The 24,263-nt window shown below is 41.2% G+C and overlaps 1 protein-coding gene and 1 long non-coding RNA gene across 4 annotated transcripts in view; one reads left to right on the top strand and one right to left on the bottom strand.

Moving 5' to 3' along the window:
- Window positions 1-24,263, bottom strand: part of CUNH7orf50 (chromosome unknown C7orf50 homolog) — a 340,684-nt gene that overhangs the window by 50,482 nt on the left and 265,939 nt on the right. The window lies entirely within an intron of this gene.
- On the top strand, window positions 13,870-22,100 carry LOC138158705 (uncharacterized). Its single transcript, XR_011167712.1, has 4 exons — window positions 13,870-14,009; window positions 14,594-14,660; window positions 17,488-17,582; window positions 21,066-22,100. It is a non-coding gene; the product is annotated as an uncharacterized lncRNA (long non-coding RNA).

The raw sequence follows: 24,263 nt of genomic DNA, 5'->3' as shown, positions 1-24,263 counted from the left end.
ACAGAGAGACAGAAAGAGAGAGACAGAGACAGAGAGACAGAGAGAGAGAGAGAATTTTCTCTCAAATGTGTATATACCTACTTGGGTATGATTTAGGTCAAGTCAAAAGCAGAAATAAAAGTGAACTTCATCTTTGTCAAAGAGGTATTCTTGAAACATGGACAAATTAAATAACTATAAATTGGCTGTGACCATAAATGGAGTAGATAGGAAGCTGGCTATTTAAAGGAAGCCTGTGAGGAATCTTTGTGTAAGTGGAAAGAAGAGGCAACATGACATAATGAACGAGGAACTCTGATGTAGAAGCCCCAGGTTGGAGTGCCAGTTCTGCCAGAGCTAATCAGTCAACAAATATGTGTCAAATGCGTACTTTGTGCTGGGAAGACAAGTAGAAAGAAAGAAATGATGCCTACTCAAAGAGAGCTTACATTCTCATGGGAGGAGGACGGAGAATGGATAAAAAGTACATACATAAATATACTCAGCAGAAATGTAAAGTGAATAAAAACAAATATATGCAATGTAGTGAAATGCAAGGTGATCAGGAAAGGCTTCATCTGTGTTGGGGATTCACATGGTTAGACCTGGGGTTAAGGAAAATTACTCTGATAAGCAGTATTTAGGACAGTAAGTTGGGGCAGTATTTAGGATTAGTGAGAGACTTGGGGTAGCACAAGACCAGAGAGGAGGTTGTTGCAATCTAAGTGAGGGGTAATGAGGACATAAACTCAGGTGATAGCTGTGTGACTGGAGAGAAGAGTCTGCATGAGATGTAAGGGTAGAAATGGTGGGAATGGGCAACTGAATGGGTGTATAGAGTGAAGGAAAGAAAAGAGTTACTTATAATGCTAAAGTTATGAATGCTGGAGAACAGGAATATGGCAGTGCCTTTTACAGACACAAGGAAGTTTGGAAGAGGGGAAGGTTTTGGGGAAAAAATAATGCACTCACTTTTATATTTGTTGAATTTGTTAGGTCTCCTGGATGTGCATTTTAAAATGTCCAAGAAGGGGACTTCCAGACAAGATAGTTGCCTGAACAGAAGGCAGATCATGTTGCCCCATACCTACTCCAGCACAACCCTAAAGTTTGTACCAGACCAAAAAAAAAAACATAAACCCACAAAATCCAACAGGAAGAAACTACAGCAAGTGACTTCTTGCACCCCCAAGGTATAGAATAAGTCAGATAGAATCATGAGAACAAAAGAGAAGAGAGCCATTGAAGAAGCCAAAGCCAGCACAGGGTAGCTTCTCAGAGTAACCAGACTGGACAGAGATACATACAGCTTTTAAGGTTCTGTATCAGGAAGCAAGTTGAAAGTAGGGATGTATTGATTTCTCAGTCATTTGTATAGGGATGATAGTTAAACCCATTGGAGTTGTTAGGTGAGGTGGGAGACAGACAGAGAGAGAGGAGAGAGGCAAGGAGGAAGAGAGGATAGTTTTGAAAACAATGTACAGAATCTATTCTATACTTTTTTTTTTAAAGCAAGTGTAATGAAATGGAGATCCCCAGTTTCATAGAGTAGAGAAGAGGACCTAGGACTGAACTTTGGGAAATGGATGAGCCAGCAGAATAGACTGAGGACAAAGCAGATTTCTCTCCTCAGGTTCTCCTCTCATCAAAGGAGAGAGTAATGTCATGAAAACCCAGAGAACAGAGAGAATCCAAGAGAAGAGGGTGATTAACAGTATCAAATGCAAGAGATGGACTGAGAAAAGGAAAGACTATCAGATCTGGCAATTAAGAGAACATTGGTCATTTTAAAGAGGGCAGTTGTGAGTAATCTAGGGTTGAGTGTAACCTTGAACAAGTCAGCAAATAAGTCATAGAACTCGTCTATTTATATACACATAGAGTATAAGAGTCTGACCTTCCAGATGTCATCAGGAAGGAGGTGAAGGAATACTCTAAGATAGGTTCTATAAGCCTAGCTCAACATTTTGAGCTTTACTTTTATTTGTCAGTGTGCTTCTGGGTGAGAGTAATTTGTGGTTTTTATTTCATGTCACACAGACACACACACGCACACACACAGACACACACATGCACACACCCCTACAAAGCCAAATCAGATCCTTCAGTTACACCAAGTCAACAAGTATTCATTATGAAGTAATTTATTTTGCAATTTCAGGTTAGGACTTTAAGGCATTTGGCCAAAAGCCACTGCAAAACTATTTAATAATTTATTAACAAGTTATGGTAAAAATAAGGAGTACCCAGGGTACTTAGAGAATTGATTCCCAATAAAGGTCAAAGTCAGGTCAGGGTACCATTGGAGAAAGCAGAAACACAAACTCCAGGGCTCCCTGAGAGGCAAGAGGATGCAGGGGTATAATCTGCTGCCATAGGGGCCAAAAACATTAGAAGCACCTAGGAATCACCAGGCTTTCTTCATTTCTTGGGTCTGTGATACACCCCATGGTGATGGTCTCCTCTAGGGCTTTATAAATAGTGTGCTAGGGAAAGCATCCAATGGCACCTTCTGCTTTACAGAACTGTGGTGGGGGCGGGGGGAGAGAAGGGACAAATTTTCTCTCTGGCACAATGAGGCAGCAGATGATAATCCCTCCCATCAGCTATGGTCTACCTCCTTAGTCAGTCCCTCTCTCTTCTCATCTTCCTTCCTCTTCTTTTCATGTAATTTCTCCCTTTCTCTATTTCTAGATGTTTTCCCTTGTCTCTTTTCCTTTTTCTTGCATTCTTTTTTCTCAAGGTGTTTCTCCTCCATCTTTCATTCCATCTCCCTCTTTTCCTTCTGCTTCTTTTAGCTTCTTGCTGTCTTTCCCTCTACCTACCCACCTAATAGTTCTAACAGTGGATATAGGGGATACTCCCCATTATGGAATTCTTAGGAACTGGTTGTTGCTACATAGAAACACGAAAGGCATTGATCCACACAGGACAGGCAAGATAGCAATACAGGTTTGGTTCTGCTATTGCAGTACTCAGCAGAAGAACATAAGTTGGGGTCACTGAAGCCTGGTGGACCAGCCAGCTAATTTTGTGTGGCAAGATTCTGAAGGAGACCTGACAGGTCTGCACCAGTCTGCTGGCAAGGCTCTGCCAAGCTTTACCACATTTCTGGTCAGCCCTGTACCACTGACAGAAATCAGCTTTTGGCCACATTCTTCTCTTGCCTCTGGAGCTGCCTGAGGAGATGGATAATCCACTGGATGGAAAGTAAGTTTGCTTGATATGCAGGACTCACCACTAACTCATCTCTAGTCCTAGAAAGCTAGATCCATAGCTCTGAGTGCAGAGATCCAACACTTCGAGAGAGACCAAGGTTCTCAGACCTTCATTTCTACAGTTGGATTGCAAGGGACCTTTTAGCATCTGATCAAAAGCACCTTTGTTTCACATGCCCTTACACCCACAGCTCATCTTGACATCACAGTATTTACAGACTTTTTTTTCACTTTTGTCCTGTCTAAATTGATTTCTCTGTTCTCCAAAACGCCACCAATTTCATATTTGCTGCCGTAAATTCCCCGAGTGTCCCCAGACAGAACAGGCGACTGATTCTTAAGACATCTCTGGGAGAGACTCTGCAGCCAGTCTGAACTGAAAATGGTCCGGTCTTATTATGACTGTTTAGTCAGGATCATTCTGATGATAAGGTGCAGAGCACTTATCAATTTTCAAAGCATTCTCTTACACATTATTAGTTCATTTGATCCTCACAACAGCCTGGAGATTCAGGTGAGGGTATTATTATACCCATTTCAGAGATGAAATTAAGGTTAAAGTGATTTGCCAAAGAGTTCACATATACAGCCCAGGATGGAATCAGGAGGGCTAAAGTTCAGAATAAGCTGAGATTGGTGAGGGAAACTATGAATAACAAAAAAGGAGTTTTAAAACTATGTTGAGAAAAAGAGAGGTGGCACGGAATAGTTGAGAAGCAGCTGGTCTCAGGGTTGGGCGTTTGGGTTCTGCCTCTCACACAGAATGGCTGGGTGACTTCAGGCAATTCACTGAAGCTCCCAGAGCTCTAGTCAATTCTCTAAGAATAAACACTGCAGAGTCGGTATTGACCTGCCCTGGCTGAGAGAGATTCCTCACCCAGGAGTTCCTTATACAAGTAATATCTACAAGTCTAGTCCCCAACACTCTCTCGGTGGGTAGAAGATCAAACAAGGGAAAGGACTGTTGCTCAAAGTGTATGGGACAGTGATAAATGACAGCTGAGAGAAGGCAGAGATACAACAAAATGATTGATCTTTGGACTGGAAAGGGCTGAATAAAAATGGCAAATGGGGATCTGATAATGAAGATAAGAAAGCAGAGTGAGAGAGCACAAGTACAAGTCACCTGGTCCAGATACTCTACATCTGAGAAGAATTGGTAAGAAGGGATTGCTGAACTATAGCCAGCGATCTAGGAAAGAATGGGAGGAATGAGAGGTCCCACAGGACTGGAAAAGAGGAAACACCCTCATTTTCAAACAAGGGAAGACGATGGAGTTTGAAAACTATATGCCATTGACTTGACCTTGACTCCTGGTAAAACTCTAGAACAGAGGTCATCAAACTACCTATGAGTGAAAAATGGTTTTCCTATTTTAAATACAATAAAGTTTCATTTTAAAATATAAAAACTATTCTTAGCTGGGGCCAAATGCAGTAGAGTCTGCTGACCCCCGTTCTAGAATCTATCATTACAGAGATGCTTAGGGCAAGATCTTCAAAAGAAAGTGGTGATAATGAGACTGTATGATCAATGAAACCTTTGAAAATAGCAAAAAGAAAATTCATAAGGAGACACAGAAAGGATGGTTTTGTTATTACTGTGTTCATTTTAATATATACTATAAAAACTATACTAGTTTATATACAAACATCTTTTTTTGTATTTTGTTTATTGAAATGTTCATTGATCATGCTTGCTGATGTTTGCTAAGCTCACAATAAAAAAGAAAATTAATCAGTTTAAAAAAAAAGCCCAAAACAAAACAAAACACCTCTCAAAAGGGAAACAAAGAACTAGTCTGGCTTCATAAAGAAGGGGTCTCACCAAATTAACCTTATTTCATTTTGTGAAAGTGTTAGTATTTATTATTACATGCCAAGCACAGTATGAACCAATACGGATACAAATACAATAAGCAAAATAATCCTATTGAGGGGGACAATAAGGAAATATCTAAGTATATACAGAATACACATAAGAGAGAATAATTACAAAGTAGTCAAAGACAAAGTAGTTTTATAGGGAAGGCATTAACAGGTGGGGATCAGGAAAGACTTCAGGGAGAAGATGGTGCTTGAGAAGAGGGATTCTATGAGGCATACTCAAGGAGGGGGTGTGCTGCACATATGAGGGACATAGCCAGGGTAAAGGCACAGAAATGGGAGATAATGGCAATGCAGGGTCACACGTAAGGAACAGAGAAGGCCAGTTTAGCTCAACTGTAGCGTATGGGAGGCTAGTAATGTCCAATGAAGCTAGAAAGATGGGTTGGGGCCTAATTATGAAACATTTTAAAAGATAACCAGGAGTGTATATTTGAATCCAGAGGCAACAAGAGAGTTTATTGAATAGAGTAGTGACATGGTCAGATGAGTACTTGCCTCAATTCAAAGGAAAATCACCCTGGCAGCAGTGTGGAGGAGAAAGTGAAGCAGGAAGAGGAAGCAGACAGACAATTAGAGAAGACTGTGGCAATATTCTAGGTGAGAGGCGATAACTTCGATAGTAGCTGTGAGGACAGAAAGGATTGTGAAGGTGAGGGATGCTGTGGAAGTGGAAATTAGGGACTGCTGAAGATATAATTAACTTCTGCTTCATAAAGTTTCTCATGGAAAAGATGGAGAAGTGTGGCCTAGATAACAGATCTGGGAATGGCTAAATGGTTGGACTCAAAGAGCAGTCATCAGTGGTTGAAAGTCAAATCAGAGGGAAGTCTTCAGCATAGCATCTAAGGAATCTGTGCTTGGCCCAATAAAACGATCTTGGCAGATGGGCTAAACCAGGTTGAGGGTAACCAATATGTCTGTATTGAAATAAAGTAAACTCCATCCTTCATCATGGAGAATATAAAGTTCTTGGTAACCTAATATTGTTTTAAAAGGCTGGTGAGTTTGGTTTCATTTCCTAATGAAATTCTAGAAAATCTTATTAAAGAGATGGTTAGTCATTATCTGGAAAAGCACATGAGGATCATTAAAAGCCATCATGGCTTTATAAAGGACAGGTCATACCAAACTAACCTCATTTTTGAGGATAAGTAAACTGGTAGTTTAGGAGAACTATAAAAGATAATGATTTATCTAGATTTTAAAGGCAACTAAGTGGTGCATCCTGCCTCAGACACCCTGGGTAGATCATATAACCTCTTTCTGCCTTGGTTTCTTCATGTTTAAAATGGGTATAATTATAGCACCTAATTCACAGTATGGTATTAGGAACAAAGGAGATAATATCTCAAGTGTTCTGCAAATACAAATGCTATTGTTATTTTACAAAACAAACAAACAAACAAAACAACAAAAAAATGACCAAGTCTTTCAGGCTACTCTTTTGGAAATATGGGTAGATGTGGGCTAGATATTGTTCAATTAAGTAGATCTGGATCTCATTGAAAGGCCAAATAATAGTCATTAATGGCATAATATCAACTTCAGAGGCAGTTGCCAATGGAGAGGCCAATCTATGCTTGGCCTTCTGGCGTTGAATATTTTTATCAACAACTTGGAATAAAGGTATAGAAGGCATGCTGATCAAATTTCCAGAGGACACATAGCAGAGGGGAGAGTTAAAACATTGGCTGACACAAAGCCAAGGTTTAAAAAGATTCCAAACAGGTCAGAATGCTAGATTAAAATGAAGAAGGCAGAATTTAGAGGGGATAAACCTAAAGTCTTATCTCTGGATTAAAAAATTAACTTTACAAGAGTAAGATGGGGGCGGCATCACTAGATCTCCTATCATCTGGAAAAAGATGATGGGGGTTTTAGATCTTTCTGGATTAAGGTAGACTTTGTAAGCTAGTATTTGTTGGTGGTGTGATATGGCAGCCAACGAGCCTGATACAGTCTTAGGGCATGATGTCCAGGACTTGGGAAGCAATATTACCCATCTACCCTAATGAGAGGGTACCTACCTGTATTCAGTTAGGGGCACCACATTTTAGGAAGGACACGGGCAAGTACTTACAGTGGAAGGATGATGAAGAACCTTAAGATCAATGCCACATAAAGATCAGATGAAGGAACTGGGACTTTTTAACCTGGAGAAGACTTGGTGGGGAGGAGGAGGGGGGTATGATGGATGTCTTTAAAAATCTGAAGAGTTATCATGTGGAAGAGGGACTGTTGCTTAGTTGACTTTTGGTTGCATTCGACTCTTCTGGGAAAACCATTTGGGGTTTTCTTGGCAAAGATACTGGAATGGTTTGCTATTTCCCTCTCCAGCTCATTTTACAGATGAGGCAACTGAAGCAAACAGGGCTAAGTGGCTAGCAAGTATCTGAGGACAGATTTGAACTCAAATCTCTATCTATTGTACTACCTAGCTGCCCCTAGAAGGAGGATGAGATTTGTTCAAATCGGTCTCTGTATACAGTAATACTAGGAAAAATAAATGGAAGTTAAGAAGGAAAATTAAGGCCTGATATAAGAAAATACTTCCAAATAACTAGAGCTATCCCAAAGTGTAACTCAGAATGGGTTGCTTCTTCTGGGATGCCCTTCTAGGACTGTCTGGGTTACCACTTGTCCAGGATATCGGAGCAGGAATTCTAGGTCAGATATAAGTTGGACTGGATACACTTTGAGGTCCATTCTGAGAAATTCTATGAAATAAAACTAATGAGAAAACTACAAAGAGACTTCACTTTGTCTTCGATGATTCAGAAAGTACTTAAGGATCTTGCTGTGCCTCAGAATCATTATGAACAGCAATCATCATTGCATTCCACAGTAGATGTGTTGGAAGTGCTGGTTAACAGGACAAAAACCCCCAAACCTGATCGCTAGGATGTCAGATGATTTACCTTTCATCCTCCTGCAGAACTCATGATGTGCATGCAGCATTAGACATGTCTGCTTCCCTCCCGTCGGGCTAATCCTAAGAACCTGCTACACACATTTCCCACCTCTGCCCTCTCTCCTCATCTTTACCCCACGTTCTCTTCTCGGCCTATCTTATTTCTATGCATCCTTCAAAAGTTAAGCTTCAGTGCTAACTCTGCCATTAAGTCTTCCTTCTTGCCCTCACTTACCTCCTTTTCCTCTCAATTCCTATAGTACACAAAAAGCATTTGATGATATACTGTCATATTATTTGATGATTATTTCCTTTTCACTTGTTGTGTTTCTCCAGCTAGACCATAAATTCCTTAAGAGCAGGAATCACAGCTCACAATATTTCCTTATCCCCCAAGGCACTAAGCAGAACTGAGCACACAATCAACCCTAAACAAATACCTGTTGATTGTTTAATTAGGGAGAGGACTTTTCCCTGTCCAGGCTGATAAACAGAGGATGCACTCACATTAAGTATTAGCAGTGTAGGGTATGGGAAACTTCATTAAAAAAAAAAAAAGAGAGAATTCCTAGGAACTGATAGTAGGGAATATCGTTTTGTGCACAGGAAAACATTTTTGGATATCTCTGGAAAAAGGTCTTTTTGAAAAAGTAAATCAGTAGTAAGTAATGCTTTGGAACTCAGAAGTCTTCCTTTGCAAACTACCAGAGAATCCTAATTTTTACTTGGGGTAAAAGAAATCACCCTTCCAAACCAAAACTGGTCAATCACTGTCAAATAGAATTCTCCATCTATTTCAGAATCAGCATAAATTTTTCATCATTTGATAATTCAAAATTACTTATCTGTTTCTGTCTTGCTCTGTCCCTACATAAATTCTAAGGAGCAAGTATGAGATTTTTTTTTTAAATGTAAAAATTGCCAATGATGACTGATACATAAAAAGTGACAGAAAAGATAATATCAAGGAAATATATGATTGGAAAAGAAGGTGGGTCAGCCATGTAGCATGGGCGGGCACTAACATTAGCTGGAGGTCTTCACTTCGACACTAATTTCCTCCCTACACACACACACACACACACACACACACACACACACGCGCGCGCGCGCGCGCACACACACACACACACACACACTCATGCTTTTTCACTCACATACAGAACCTAGGTCCTTCGACCTCTCCTTGAATATGTTCTTTACTTTTTTTTTTTTCCTGCAGACTTATAATTGTGCTGATCACAAATGTTCATCAGTCAGAGCTTGGGAATCACAACTCCTCTAATAGAATTATTGCCTCATGAGGACAGGCACAGGACCCAGGGCAAGTTAGCTGGCCAGCTACAGAGACAAGGGGTCTCCCACCTAAGTCTGGTCCTAGAACCCATCCCCCAGGAACTCAACACAGAATTAATTCTGAGTAGTGGAATTCTGTCACCCTCCCTCCCTCCAATTCATTCCTCCAATATTAATACCTATTGCCCCCACACTAACTATGCTATGAAGATGTGTGTGTGTATGTGTGTGTGTGTGTGTGTGTATTCTCTCTTCCCCCCATCATCTACCTTCCTTCCAAGAAGTGAACCATCCCTCCACACTGATACAGGATAAAAGTGACATAATGGATAGAGCACTGGATCTGGAGTCAGGAAGGCCTGAGTTAAAATTCAGCCTCAGACACTTATTAGCTTTGTGACACTAAGCAAGCTAACCACTGTCTGCCTCAGTTTCCCCAACTGTAAAATGGGGATCACAATAGCACCCACCTCCCAGGCTTATTGTGAAGATCAAATGAAATCATATTTGTAAGTCATTTTGCAAAACTTCAAGTTCTATGTAAATGCTAGTCATTATTTTTTACAGTACTTTATTATACAATGCCTTGTATTATAGAGTATATAATGTCCTTGAGAGAAGGGGTCTGTATCCTACACAGTCTTTAGCAAAATGTTTTGACTACATCATGCATTTGATAGACATTTGTTGAGTAAATGAACAACCAACCATGGGAGTGAAACTCGGAAGGCCTGGTGAGGAAGAGGAGGGAGCACAGGTTGGGGGGAGGGGGTGTATGTGCAATAATCACATTATTTCCCCCTATTTCTGGGGGTAAAACACCTGTAAAGGGGAGGTTATGCATATGAAACATGGGAGCAGAAAAGTTTTTTTCCCCCTAAGGGATACAGAATCCATGGCTCATAGTGGAGGAAGCTGAAAGGGAGAAATAACTGAATGATTAGAGATAACTCACTGAGAGTTGAAGTTTAAATTGCACATGTGGGGAATAAAGCTTAATTATTATGCTGTTTTTCAATTAAGTGTTGTTTGTTTGATGTTTAACGCTTCTGGCACTGAACACATTCTGAATTGTTTTAAAAAACTGCAACAGGATTAAAATGAACTTCATTTTACAGACTAATGGTAAATTTTAAAAAAATGTATGCAAGGCATCTTGCTAACTGAGCTTTGAATGGCTAATATATTTAAGCTCACAGTTTTTCAATTCCTGCACTGACAGGCCAGCCCCACATTTCAATTCTAGGGTCATATAGAAGTTGGGGGGGGGAGGGCGGAGAGAAAGAGAGAGGAAGAGGCAGAGGGAGCGTGTGTGCTTCAGGGTAGAGGGAAAGAGGAGTGTGCTCCATGCCCAAGTCAGTATGTTTTCCATGCCTGCAGGAATTAAGTAGTGTTTATGGACCTGGTATAAAGGACAGATCGGAGGCTCTCCAGTGGGTGTCAATAGCCAATCAGAAACCAACTCAGCCAAGTACCATTGATTAGTATTGGGAAAGAACTACTTAACTTTCATACTCGAGAAATATTAATAAATTCAGTTTTAAACCTAGACAGGAGGGGAAAAGCAGTTTTCTTTAAATTTTAGTCATTGTTCTTTTTTTGGAGGGGGGAAGGTAGGGCAATTTGGATTAAGTGACTTGCCCAAGGTCACACAGCTAATTTTTTATGTTAAGTGTCTGGGGCCACATTTGAACTCAGGTCCTCCTGACTCCAGGGCCAGTGCTCTATTCACTGTGCCACCTAGCCACACCTAGTCATTTTTCTTAATGTACATTTTCATTTAATATATATGTGTGTATATATGTATATATATATGTGTGTATGTATTGTGTGTGTGTGTGTGTGTGTGTGTGTGCCTTCACTCCTTGAGCCTCAGAGCAAGGCTGCTACTTCTCATTTATCTGCATGTTACATTTAACTGCAGTTTCCTGAGGCTACCAGAAGCTTGCTCCCTATAAGTAGGTCAGCCTTTGGCTCCGTCTGGGGTACCACTGGTTAGCTAACCCTAAAGTTCTTAGAAATGAGAATTGTGGGCGATCTGAAATGTGCATTGTTAGACCTCTCTCTCCTACCATCCTTCCTACTTCTTCAAGTTAACTTCCCCCAACCACTTGACCCCAGCCTCCTTCTTCACACAGAGATACAGAATGTTAGAGCAGTGAGACGCCATTGAGATGATCTTTTCCCAGACAGTTTATAGACAAGGGCTAAGTAACTTGCCGGAGGTCACACAGCTAGCAAGCAGAGTCAGGTTTCCTTAACTTGATTTCACTGGAATATAAATGTGGCATTAGGTCTGTTCTCTCCACCAGACTGAAAGCTTTCTGGGAGTCAGAGACCATGTGTTCTTCTGTGCTAATACAGAGCTCTACACACTGATGTTTCCCCACCCACCCCTGTCTCTTCCTCGGGTAACTCTCAGTAACATTCTATTTCTCTCTGGAAAGGTGTGAAGCTTGACATATGAAGCTTTAAATTTTTTGCTGTCCTTGTTCCGCCAAGATGGTGGAAGGATATGCCAACCCATAGTTACATCTGGGTCTTCTACTCTCTCCCTCCCCCCCATAAAACTTCTTTTTCTTAAATATTAGCTGTTAACCAAAATGCTTAGAGATGTGAAGCAAGCCAGGGATGGGGGCAGTGTATACTCAGATATTTTTGTGCCAAAGTAAAACGGTTTATACATATGCACTTTAAGTGCCTGACTGTGTGTGTTGTGCATAAAGGACATGGCCAGAGGAGTACCTTAGGAGAAATGCAGTGCAAACACCACTGACAAAGTAGTGCCATTTTTGGCTATAATGGTTTTAGGCTCCTTGATTTTAAACTTCTCTGATGAAGCTTAAGATCAAGGATCCCAGATCTTCTTGAGTAGTGATTGACTGAATGAATGGATGAATGAATGAATTGTGAAAAACATTTATTAAGCATTTCTAACAAGCCAAGTACCAAGAGTTGGGTTTACAAATACAAAAGAGAAGAAGAGAGTCTTTGCTGTCAATAAGCTTTTAAGGCAGTAGTTCTCAAATCCTTTTGGTCTCAGGGCTCCTTTACACTCTTAAAAATTATCAAGGACAGCAGAGTTTTTGTTTATGTGTGCTATATCTACTGACATTTACCATATTAGAAATTAAAAGTGATATGTTTTAAAAGTATTAATTCATATTGAAATAACAATAAGCCCACGATATTTGCATAAATAATTCTAATGAAAAATAGCCGTATTTTCCAAAACAACAAAAAAATAGTGAGAAGAGTGGTGCTGTTTTACATATTTTTGCAAATCTCTTTAATGTCTGGTTTAACAGAGGACAGCTGGATTCTCATCTGCTTCTGCTTTCAATCTGTTACAATATATTGTTGTGGTTCAAGTATATGAAAAAAATCTAGTCTTACACAGATATGTAGATGGAAAGGGGAGGAATATTTGAATAGGCAAATAGCATCTTAGTAGTATTATGAAAATGGTTTTGACTTCAAGGACTCCCTGAAAGGATCTCAGCATCCTAGGGGTCACAACACTCTGAGAACTGCTGTTCTAGTGTAACACAACACAAATGCTGGATGGAGTGTTATTTTGGTTTGGTAGGTTACAGGGATTGATTTGGTTTTGCAGGGGAGAGATCCACTTAGCAAGTGTGGCAGGTGAGAAGATGGTCAGAGAGGAAAGTGGAGCATAGCTTCAGGCTTGAGATACAGTGGGCCATGGGAGGGTGAGGGTGAGGGTGGGCATCCCACAGCTGAAAGGGCTAAGTCCTGATGGGCTGCCAGAAATGGGTGTGGTGGAGGTGAAATTGTTCAGACCCTTCTGTTTGAGGGCTGCATGTCCTTGTCTTCTTTCTGTAGTGTATTCTATACACATATTATTAATTATTAATATATTAATACATATAATATAATAATATATTATTAATTATTAATATTATTATATATCCTGTTAAAATGAAAGCTCCTTGGGGACAGGGTCTTTTGCCTTTGAATACTCAATACTCAGCAAAGTATCTGGTACATAGCAGACTTTTAATAATTGCTTGCTTGCCTGACTGAAATTCATCAAAGGATGCTATAAGAGAACACAATAACAAAATTCCTGCCATCAGGTCATTTGCAATGTATGGCAATTTTTACCAGCACAAAGAATAAAGGTCACTGACATTTGTATAATGCTATGGGGTTTATATACATCAGCACACCTGCTTCTAACAATAATCCTGTGAGTAGTGCCATTATTATCTTCATTTGAAGATAAGAAAACAGAGTCTAGTGACCTGGGCAAGGTCATTTGCTTACAGCTAGAAAATAACACAAGCAGGAGGCGAACTGGGGTCTTCTGGGCCCAGATCTAATGAGCTTCTGACAACGCCATATCTCACTGCCTCAGTTTGATGCTGAGGATTCATGAGTCAAAGCTCATAATCTAACCCCCAACAGAGAACCTGGGCAAGTGGGGCAGATTTTGGTTTAATTTAAGAAAGAACTTCCTAAAAGTCAGAATGATTCAGCAGTGAAAAAGGCTGTCTCACAAAGTGACAGGCTTTCCATCACTGCAAGGGCTTAGGCTAAGTTTTGGAGGACACCACCTGTCATGGGTGTTAACGAAAAGATTCCTGTACTGGGAGGAAGCCTGGATTAGAGGACACCTAATAATATCCTTCCCAAATCTGAGATTCTGTGACTCTTTGTGGGAATGCAGACCTGATTCAGAAAGAACAAAGGTAAGCTTGGTTTTGAATATGTGGAGATTGAGATGACAGCGGGGCATCCAAATGGGAATATCTGGTGATATAGAACTAGAAAAATAACTGCCTGGTTCCAGAGAATTGGTGTCCTTTGTTCCACTCTGAGGAGCTTTATTTGGTTTGGTTTGAACCCTTGATGTGAGCAGGTGGTGATCTAGGGCCAGTGCCACCATGAGTGCAGAGTATATAGCTTGCTGCCTAAGCCTGCCAAAATGGCCCAGGGACTCCTGTTCACACCAGGGGCTGAAATCCAATTGAACCAGGTAGCAGCCCTAACCAGATACATATATCCATACCTAATATAGACATATATGTACACACATGTACATTTCTTTTAAACTGGACTGAAATGCTTTAAAAAAAAATTTAACACCCACCTAGCAAATCGTTCTGAATTGGAACCAAATCAAGGTACTTCCTAAAACTACTGAACTGGAACCAAATTGTAATTTTGAAATATTCTGTAACTGGGATCTGAACCAAACGGTCATTTTGTTCGTTTTGAATTCTTCTTTTCTACACAAACCTGATACAGCCCAAACTCCTGGTTCTCTTTCTAGTACATCCAGAGCCCCTGCCGTTCCAGTCAAGAGCTGTCCAGATGCCTCAAGTGTTTCCTGAACATTGGTAATGCAGGTTCTAATCTACTGGTTTTGATAGGCGCTTTCTCTCTGTCTCTCTCCCTCTCTCTCTCCTCTCTCTGTCTCTGTCTCTCTCTCTGTCTCTCTCTCTCTCTTCTCTCTGTCTCTCTCTTTCTGTCTCTCTCTCTGTGTGTGTCTCTCTCTGTCTCTCTCTTTCTGTCTCTCTCTCTCTGTCTCTCTCTCTGTCTCTCTTTCTCTCCTCCCTCTGTCTCTCTCTCTCATACGACTGCTATTTCTCCTCCTCCTCCTCCTCAATCTCCTTTCCTTCTCTCTTTCTATCATCACTTTCCTCCTACAAAGATTGATTTCCCATGACATCCTGGACAGACAAAAGGATATGTTGGGAGGCCAGGCAGTGGAGGGGAAGAGCACTATACCAGGCGTCAGGAGACCTGAGATACAGTCCTAGCACTACCTCTAACTATTTATATGAGACATTGGCAAATCACTTGTCAATGGAACTTAGTTTCCTAATCTGAGAAATAAAGTTAGCTTGACTAGGGGCAAGGGTTCTCTCTAAGGTCTCATCTGGTTCTGACTGAAATAGGCAAGAACTCTGTAAATACTACTAATAAAGAAAAATCATTTGTAATGAGGTTTCCCAGCCTATGTGGCAGAACATGTTATACCACAGAGGGAAAGTACCTCAGCCACCCCATCAAGAAGTCACTAATCCTACTAAAATAACAAGCCAGCAACAGCTGCACCATAGTCCGTAAGCAGGACAATCCGAGGTTATGAAAACATTGGCATGAGCCCAGGAGCTGTTCTTCATGTCAGTGGCTGCCAAGATGCAGAAAACAGGATCCAGGAGTGTGTGGCCATATCTAGTCGGGCTCAGGCTACTTGGAGGGACGGAGGAAGATAGGAAAAGATGATGACTTAGGTAGGTACACAATAGGCACATGAATGGACTAGCCTGTAAATAATATCCAGGACACCAAAAATATGGCAGAGCTCGGATAGGGATTTTGAGGGTGAGGGGTCTGTGAAAGGGCAAGACAAACAAGTGTTTTTAAAAGGAGTTTTTCTCTACCTGCATTCCAAAGTCAAGTATAATTGATTTGGGGGTTAATCAACACTTACTCTTCCCACTACCAGTATGGATAATCAAGAATTGACCACAATATCAAATTTCTTTGCAAATGGTGCTTATGTGACTAGCTACTGGCATGGGGTTCATGCACGGCTAGGAAAATGAAAAGGCCTAAGCAAAGTTATTTCTTGATATTTAAAAGGAATACAGCTTGGGGTAGAATCAAAATTTATAGCCTGGAAATTCACAAAAGCAGGTGGAGCACCGACCCCATCTATTCATGATTTTCAAGCTGCTGTGAACAAGCTAGGGTGGCTGCCGCCACAGGTCACAGGTTATAAATCTGAAGCTAGAAGGAATCTTACAAGTCATCCCATACAACCCTTTGTTTTACAAATGGGGGAACTGAGGCATGGAGCATAAAATAACTTCCCTAAAGTCACACAGGTAGTAAGTAGCTGAGACCAGACTAAAATCGAGGTCCTCTAACTTACATTCTTTCCCTTAATTCAGCGTTCTTCCCTCTGTACTATCCTATGACCACGTTGCTTAATCTAGACAAAGGCAATATGAAAAATTGGCCACTAAACAGTATTAAAGAAAGGGGTGCAAATTGTGAGATACTGAAGAGCATGGAACTCAGAATACAAGTCACACCAAAGTACAATGATGCAACCATTTATCTAATACTGGATGGAAATACAATGAAATTAGATTCTTCAGCAGTAAATTGCCCAGTTTGGAACTACATTACAACTTTGATCAAAATGTCCACACTCTTTGGCACAGCGATCCCACTCACAGCATGTACCTTAAAGGCAAATGTTTCTAGCTTAGATAGAAAGATCCCATATACACCAGGATATTCATAGCAGTATTTTGTTGTTGTTGGGAACCAATACATAGCAGCAAAGTTTGTACTTGCCTGTTTCTAAATGACTGAATGAACTGCTGTACATGAATATAATGGAGTATCACTACACTATAAGAAATGATCAATATGAAGAATTCAGCAAAACACAGGAAGATGTATGAACTTGTACAGAGTGAAGACTGAAGAACCAGGAAAATAACATACACAATTACTATCACTGCATAAAAAGAAAGGATAATAAATGAAATTGAAACTGTAATTATAATGACCAAGTTTGGCCCTGGAGAAGAATGGAGAGAATAAATGGACCTCCTTTCTTTTAATGGACAAGTGGGGGGCTATGGGTATGAAATGTTATATTTGTAGTCAGAAAGTATCAATAAATTGGTTCATTTTGATGAACTCTTTGTGTGTGTGTGTGTGTGTGTGTGTGTGTGTGTATTTTTAAACTTCTGCTACAAGTAAAGGTCTGCTATATAGAGGAAGGGGAAAGGAATATATTCAGAAATGAATGTGATTTAAAAACAAAAAAAATATCAATAAGACTAAAAGAAGGCAGCCTTTCCAGGATGTTGAGCCCTATTATATAGGTAAGATGGACACATGAGTAAATTGTCAAATCCCTAGGAAATGGATTGGCAAATCCTAACTTGGACATGAAGAGGCAGATTCTGGCTCTGGAACAAAAATACAAGTAAATAAAAAAGCCTGACCAAGTGGGTGCAGTGGTGTCTGCAGAACACAAAAACAAAAAAGGACCATGACTACTGGGGATTCTGGTGGCTAGAGCAAGGGTTCTGGACTGGGGAGTCCCTACCAGACCAGGAAACCAAAATGCAGGGAATTTTAGGGTTCCAACTGGGCTCACCAAAGGTTCCTTTTTTTCCTTCTGTCTATTTTTAGGTCAGTTGCTGAAGGCAACAATGAGCTACTGTAGCTGTGGATCGGGTCTGACGAGCTCCCTCTGGACTTGGCCACCCCAGAGGGCCCAGACAAAGGTAAGCTTTACTTCTTTAAGGGTCAAGAATTTATATGGGCCATGTTGGGCAGAAATTTTCCTGAAATGTATTTACACACCTCCTTGCCTTTGTAAATAGAGCATACTACACATGATGTAGCTTTTTCTTGATGACTGAGAATCACAGGGATGAGCAAATATCCTGCCACACTATGACACAACAGGGTCCTCAGGGATCACAGGAGGTTGAAGGGAACTGGGTTGCTGAGGACAGAGTGCTCCTATAATCAGCAGCCATAGGCCATTGTGTTCTGTGAGTTCTTACATCTGTTTTTAGACTTTTTTTGTCTCCTGCCCAATGTCTGTCCCCTCTCATTTCTTGCTGAGGAAATGATGCCTGTCTAGAAGAGCCCTCCCCTCAGCCTTTAAGGTGCTGCTGCTTGAAGGCTGCTGTGGACTTAGAGCCTGTTAGAACTGTATTTCATATAAGAGTAAGGAGGATCCAGGAACAAAGAGAATTAATTTTGTGACGGCCCCCTTTCTCTCTTAGTGCTTTATTCTTGACTGTGACCTAGTTGAGATTAGTTAGTTGAGGTTTCTGGATACTGATCAAAGAATAAGCAGGTATCACTGACTTGACTAGGTCACAGGAAAAAATAACCTCCCAAAAGGATGAGGGGGTGGTAGCAGCGATTAGCAGCAGCCGTTGTTAGCTGTGGCACTAGTTAGTGGTTAGCAGGAGGGAAGAGGGAGGAGAACAGGCATTTAAGTGGCTAGTATGTTTCTGGCACTATGCTAAAGCTTTTCCAAGTATTGTCTCATTTTATCTTCACAACAACCTTCGAGGTACGTGCTATTATCATTCCCATTTACAGTCGAGGAAATGGGAGGTGGACCTGCCCTGAGTTACACAGTAAGAGTTTGAGGCTGGATTTGAACTCAAGTCTTCTTGATTCCAGGGCTGGCACTCTATCCACTGTGCCACCAGCTGCTTCCACAGGCATACCATCACCAGAATAGTACCACACAAACCTTAAAATGCTACGTAAATATGGATTTTCAAGACGAGGGGCTTAGTGTAATGGTTAGGGTGTTGAAGTTGGAGTCAGGAGACACGAGTTTGAATCCTGCCTCTGACACTAAGCAGCTGGGCAGCCCCTATTACCAACTATCAAATAAGGATGATAATAGATAATAGATTAAACATTGCTATAAAACATGAACTGCTATCAACAACAATAAAAACAATATTACCTTTCATTTATAGAGAACTTTCAGTTTCACATAGACCCCTGGGAGACACTGTAGGCTGCTCTGGTCGCTCAGTCTGAGGACATAGAAGGGCTGCTGGTTGAAATAAGACTAACCTGTTGGTGAGATGAGGACCTAGATCAAGTCTCTAAAGCTGTGAAGGGCACATGAAAAGCAGGGATCTGCTCATTGATTTGGGCTCATCCTTGAACTACAACTTTTTGGTCTGCTAAACTACAGAAACAAGCTATGAGAGTATATAGAACCAGCAGCTCCCAAGCACCGCTGAGCCCCCCAAGCTTGAGAGACATGACTGATCAAAGGCCAATGAAGGCCTATTTCCCTCTATTGAAAGTGAGCTATAGCATTCACTACTCAAAAGTGGTGGAGCCAGCCGAAAACATGAATGGGCTCCCAAGGAATCTGATTGCTAAAGGAGGCTAAGATATTTTGGAGACACTCTGAACTTGTATGTATTAGACACTGTCAACTGGTGCCCTTCCCAAGACAAATCCTTTGGTGCTGTAGTCAGAGATGGAACATGCACGGACCATGGGCTCGACCCAATATGATAATTCTTAGAACAAGAATAAACTAAATGATGGGGTGGTATGGGATTCTAGAGGGCACAGATGGAGATGACAAAGACGGGGAATACCACTCCCAGGAAATAGATAAGAGCATAATAACCTCTAAAAGGGGAATTTTTAAAAAAGGAAGTAATTCATAATTAGAGGTACAGCCCTGAAACGCCTTCTTTGTAGGTGATGGCCTTTTAAGGGACTTCAAATGGTGCAACCACTTGGTAATTGTAGGAGTGAAGCTCACAACAGCATGAGGAACAATTGTTAATTATAGTGTTCCCTAATGTCTGGCTTTATTAAATATAGGGCACTTTGTTTAAATAATATGAAAGTCACGATTATTAAAGGCCATGACTAAAGCCAGGAGATTGAAAGGTAAAGGCTCAGCTGGTCTCCTGCTCCCAGCCTGTCTAAAAGTACAGAAAAGAGGAAATAGTATTGGTTTGATAAGATTCCCCTCTCTCCCTCCTGCCTCCTTCAGTCACAGCTGAATGTTGTTTCCATTTAATATATTGTTTCATTTCCTGGATTTTATTTCACCAAAGAAAACCCCTCATATCTTTAGAGGAAATGACTGAAAAAAAAAAGAGGGAGAGTTGGATAAGTTTTTCTTTTTATTTTAGGGAGTCAGGGCAAGCAGAAGAGGATCTGATGGGTTATAGTTCATGCGGCTAGGTGGCACAGCAAATAGAACATGAGGCCTGGAGTCAGGAAGACTTGAGTTCAAATTTGGCCTCTAGACATATACTAACTATATGACCCTGGGCCTCAGTTTCCTCATCTGTAAAATGAACTGCCGAAGGAAATGGCAAACCACTCCAGTATTTTTACAATGAAAACCCTAAATGAGGTCACACAGAGTCAGACCTGACTGAAATGACTGAACAACAAAAAACCAGATCACAAATTGTCAGTGTGGAGCATTATATTCCCATCCTATGAGCTATTTCCAGATAGTAACAGAACTGCTCCTCCGCCCCAATACGATCTGATGCAGCAGCACGACGTCGGGGGGGAGGGGAAGGGGGGGGACTGATTCTTAATTCAGAATTGTTGGGGGAGGGCTGTGTGAAAGAGCCAAGAAGGATGGGATGTTTTGCGATCTCTGTTTCCAGGGCTCGTGAGAGTCAAAAAACATCTTGGTACCTTGGAGCTCATCTAGTCCAACAGCCTCACTCTAGAAACAAGGAGCTCGAGGCCCAAAGAAATGAAGGCTTTGCCCAAAGTCACGCTGCCAATGGGAGGACCTCGGTTAGGATTCAGTTCTTCTGACTCCCCGTTCATGATGCCTTTCCACATGATGTCCGTGGAACTTGCTGAAATGGAGACTGCACAGGGCAGCCCAGAAGGCTGAGTCTCGTGCCCTGGGTGGATATGCCCCTAGCTTCTGTCTGTCCTGTTTGCCTTCTTTCCTCGTTGCCTACTACAGTGCCGGGTATTAGGCACTCTAGGCATGCTTGTGGACTGGTGACTCCTCAATGTTCATAGCAGCCCAGGCCATTTTCCTTGCTGCCTCTTATGCTGTCACTTACATGTGGCTGACCTTTCCCTAGTGAGTTAAATTTGGTGCCTTGCTAGGATGGTTGTAGTACTAATAATAGGAGGCCCTTCTCATTCAGAATGATGTTTTAAAGATCCCTATTCGAACTGCTTGACTCCTAATTAGTGCTACCTCTTCCCTTTCCCAGGTGACACTGGCTGAAGATTCAGGAACACTGCAGGCAGAGGGACCAAGTCTGCCCATCCTCCCACATCCTCAGCCTGCTACTTAAGCCTCTCTACGCTCTGGCCTCTCTACTTCATATCACATCCTGTCATGCAGTCTACGTTTGGTCTCAGACAAACTAGACTAAAACCTGTTCCCTGGACTTGATATCCATTGTTTACCTCTGTGCCTTCCCATAAACCACCCAGGCCATACTGGGAATGTAAACCCTCCTTAATGGTTTGCTTCCCTTCTCAGAATTCTTATCTTCCTTCAAGGCTGAGCTCAGAAACCACCCCTGGCTTCCTCCCACCCCACCCTCAGCTGCTTATGCTCTTTCCTTCCTTGAACTATTTTGCTAATTAAGTGGTATCCCCCAGTATAGTAAGAACCAGATGACATTTAATATTTCTAAAAACACTTGGCATACATTTTCTCATTTGAGTCTCACAACATCTCTGTGCAGGAGGTCCCTTAAGTATGGTGATTCCCGTTTTACAGATGACGAAACTGAGGCTCAACTAGGCAAAGTGACTTCTCCAGGGTCATATAACCACCACATGTCAGGAGGTGACAGACAGCTCTGATCCCAGGTATTCCTGATTTCAAGGCCAGGGTTCTACTCTCTCAGTCAGAAGTTCTCAAACTTAGTGGTCAAAGAATCTCTTCACACTATTCAGGAACCTTCAGCATTGCACTGGGTTACAGCGGTGTTGTCCTAAGGTTCAGCTGAGGTGTGAAGGCATTTTGCCCCTTAGATTGCTGTGCTTTCTGAAATTTTCTTTTATGGTTTTTCTGTTTCCTTTTTTGCTGTCAATAGTCACATCTCACTGCTATCGGCATCTCTATCTCTATAGTGGCATCTTCTCCGACCTCCTTTTAACATTTGACTCCTATCTTTATTTGGCTGAGAAATCAGATGCCCAAGCGTTTTAGGAGGTTTGTCAGATAAGTGACTAGGCCCTGAGGGAAGGACTGAGAGACTCCTTTACAAGTAAAGTTCGTGGATTAGAAAACACTGCCTTTGTGACATCAGCTTTTGTTGCTCTCGGCTCCTTTCCAGATGGCTGAAGGACTGCCAGATAAGTGACCTTAGGATAAGTGAGGTGTTATTTTACAAAAATCTGAGGTATGATTACTATTACTGGTCAAGCATGGACTTTTTTCAGACACACCCTCACAGATGGATAATCATGGACATTCACATCAGCACTATCTCTGAAAAGTCTGGACAACAGATTTTCTTTACAAGTGCTACTAAAAGCCTAATAGCACCAGGGGAGAGGAATCTAGCCTAAATGGTGCAGAAGTTACATTTCTACTCTTAAGGCCTCTCTGTGTATTGCTTCATTTTCTTGTTCTGATGACTCTACCAAGAGCCTTCGAGGTCAACAATGCTGCCTTTATTTTGTGTAGTCTCCCCTTCTATGACTAGGTCAAAAAAGTTTCCTTGGGTGGGAAGGATTAATTCTTCTCCATGAATTCAGAAGCTGGAACAGTGTGTGCTAGCTCTGTAATCCCACAGAGAATAACATATTTGGCCCCTATTAAACTAATGCTTAGTACAACCAAGAAAATGTGCTATTCTGGCAACCTTTATACCTAATAGCTCTTAAACTGACAACAGCAGTTCGTGATCTTAGCTAACTTATCTTCCCTGCTCTTTTTCTTTTTAAAACATTTTTTTATGTTTAATTTATTGAATAAAATAAGCATTTCCATAACATAGTACAATAAATTGCAAGTCTACTATGCACAAAGTGTATAATTTTGAATGAAAAAAAAAATGGGCATTTGATAAACTGAAAGACTTTCAGGTATTTGTAACAAAAGACCAGAAGAAATACAAGAAAATCCTTAAAGACTAATTATAAGGCACTGATTAAAGTCAAACTGTTTACGTATGATATATGAAAATGTTGGTAATAATTAGTTATTATGATTAGTAATCGTATTCTTAAAACTGTTATCATTACTAAGGTAGTTTGAAAGAAAGGTTGGAGCTGAATTGTGTATGATGAGGTGATTCTAAAAAACCAAACTGGGTAGGAAAAGGTTAAAAGGAGAAATCTCATAAAAATGGGGTGTGAAAGGAAGAGCTAATACAGAGGAAGCAGGTGGGGGTGGAGAGCTGGTAATATTGGAACCTGACTCTCATCTGGGTTAAAGAGGAAACAACTACATGTCTGAGGAGATTTAGAAGTTTTCTGAACTTCCAAAGAAGTGAGAAAACTGGGGGGGAGGGGGAAAGGGACTTTCCCTGTTCTTTCTGAAGATCCAGGACAGCACTTTCTTTCTTCCCTGACAATCTTGGCAGCATCTCACCTTGGGAGGAGCTGCAACGGACTCTTTGGAGCCAGATACTTAGAACTTCAAGACTACATTCAGTAACACTGATCAGTTCCGTGGAAATTCAGAGACACACCAAGGTTCCTTTTGAGATCCTTCCCCAGCTAAGGAGTGTGGTACTTACTGGGTACATAATTTCCCCCACTGATACAAGGGAATGGTTTTCTTTATGAGATCAGTATCAGCAGTGGTTAGCTGAATATAACTCACAAGCCAGGTCTCACTTCTGCCTCTAACAGCTTAATGGACCAAGTTAATTATCACACACACACACACACACACACACACACACACACACACACACACACATCCTATTTTTCTTGGCCACTGAAAAACTACAAAGGAGGTGAAGTGAGTGTCAATTTTCTTTCTGCCCCCTTGTCCATCACACAGGCTCCTTTTCTTTCACCTCCCTTGCTAGGTACCAAGTAGCCTCATACTGCTCTATAGCTGTCTAGATCTATCCACTAGAGATTTAAACCACCCCTCTTCCCTCCACTGTCATTTCCTCAGTGGTACTTAGAGCTTGGGGAGGAAAGAACTTGATTACACTGACTCTCACTAAAGTGTGAAAGACTGATACAGGGCTTGACTCTCCCAGGGATAGTTGGAGAGGCTTACCTCATTTTAGCCTCACAACAACCCAGTGAGAGAAGTGATATTATAATTCTTATTTTACAAATGAGAAGCCTGAGGCTGAGACTTGCCCAGATTCACAAAGCCAGCAAGTATCTGAGTCTAGGTTTGAATTCAGGTCTTTCTGACTTTAAGGCTAACATGTCAACGCTAAACCAAGCTGCCTTTCTATGCTGCAGGGGAATGTTTGGTATTC

This window comes from Petaurus breviceps, unplaced genomic scaffold (assembly GCF_028583685.1).
Source record: "Petaurus breviceps papuanus isolate PSGF00001 unplaced genomic scaffold, PetGlider_PUasm1.0 175, whole genome shotgun sequence".
Lineage (NCBI taxonomy): Eukaryota > Metazoa > Chordata > Mammalia > Diprotodontia > Petauridae > Petaurus > Petaurus breviceps.
The sequence above is the reverse complement of the archived record's forward strand: the minus strand, read 5'-3'. Positions and strand labels throughout refer to the sequence as shown.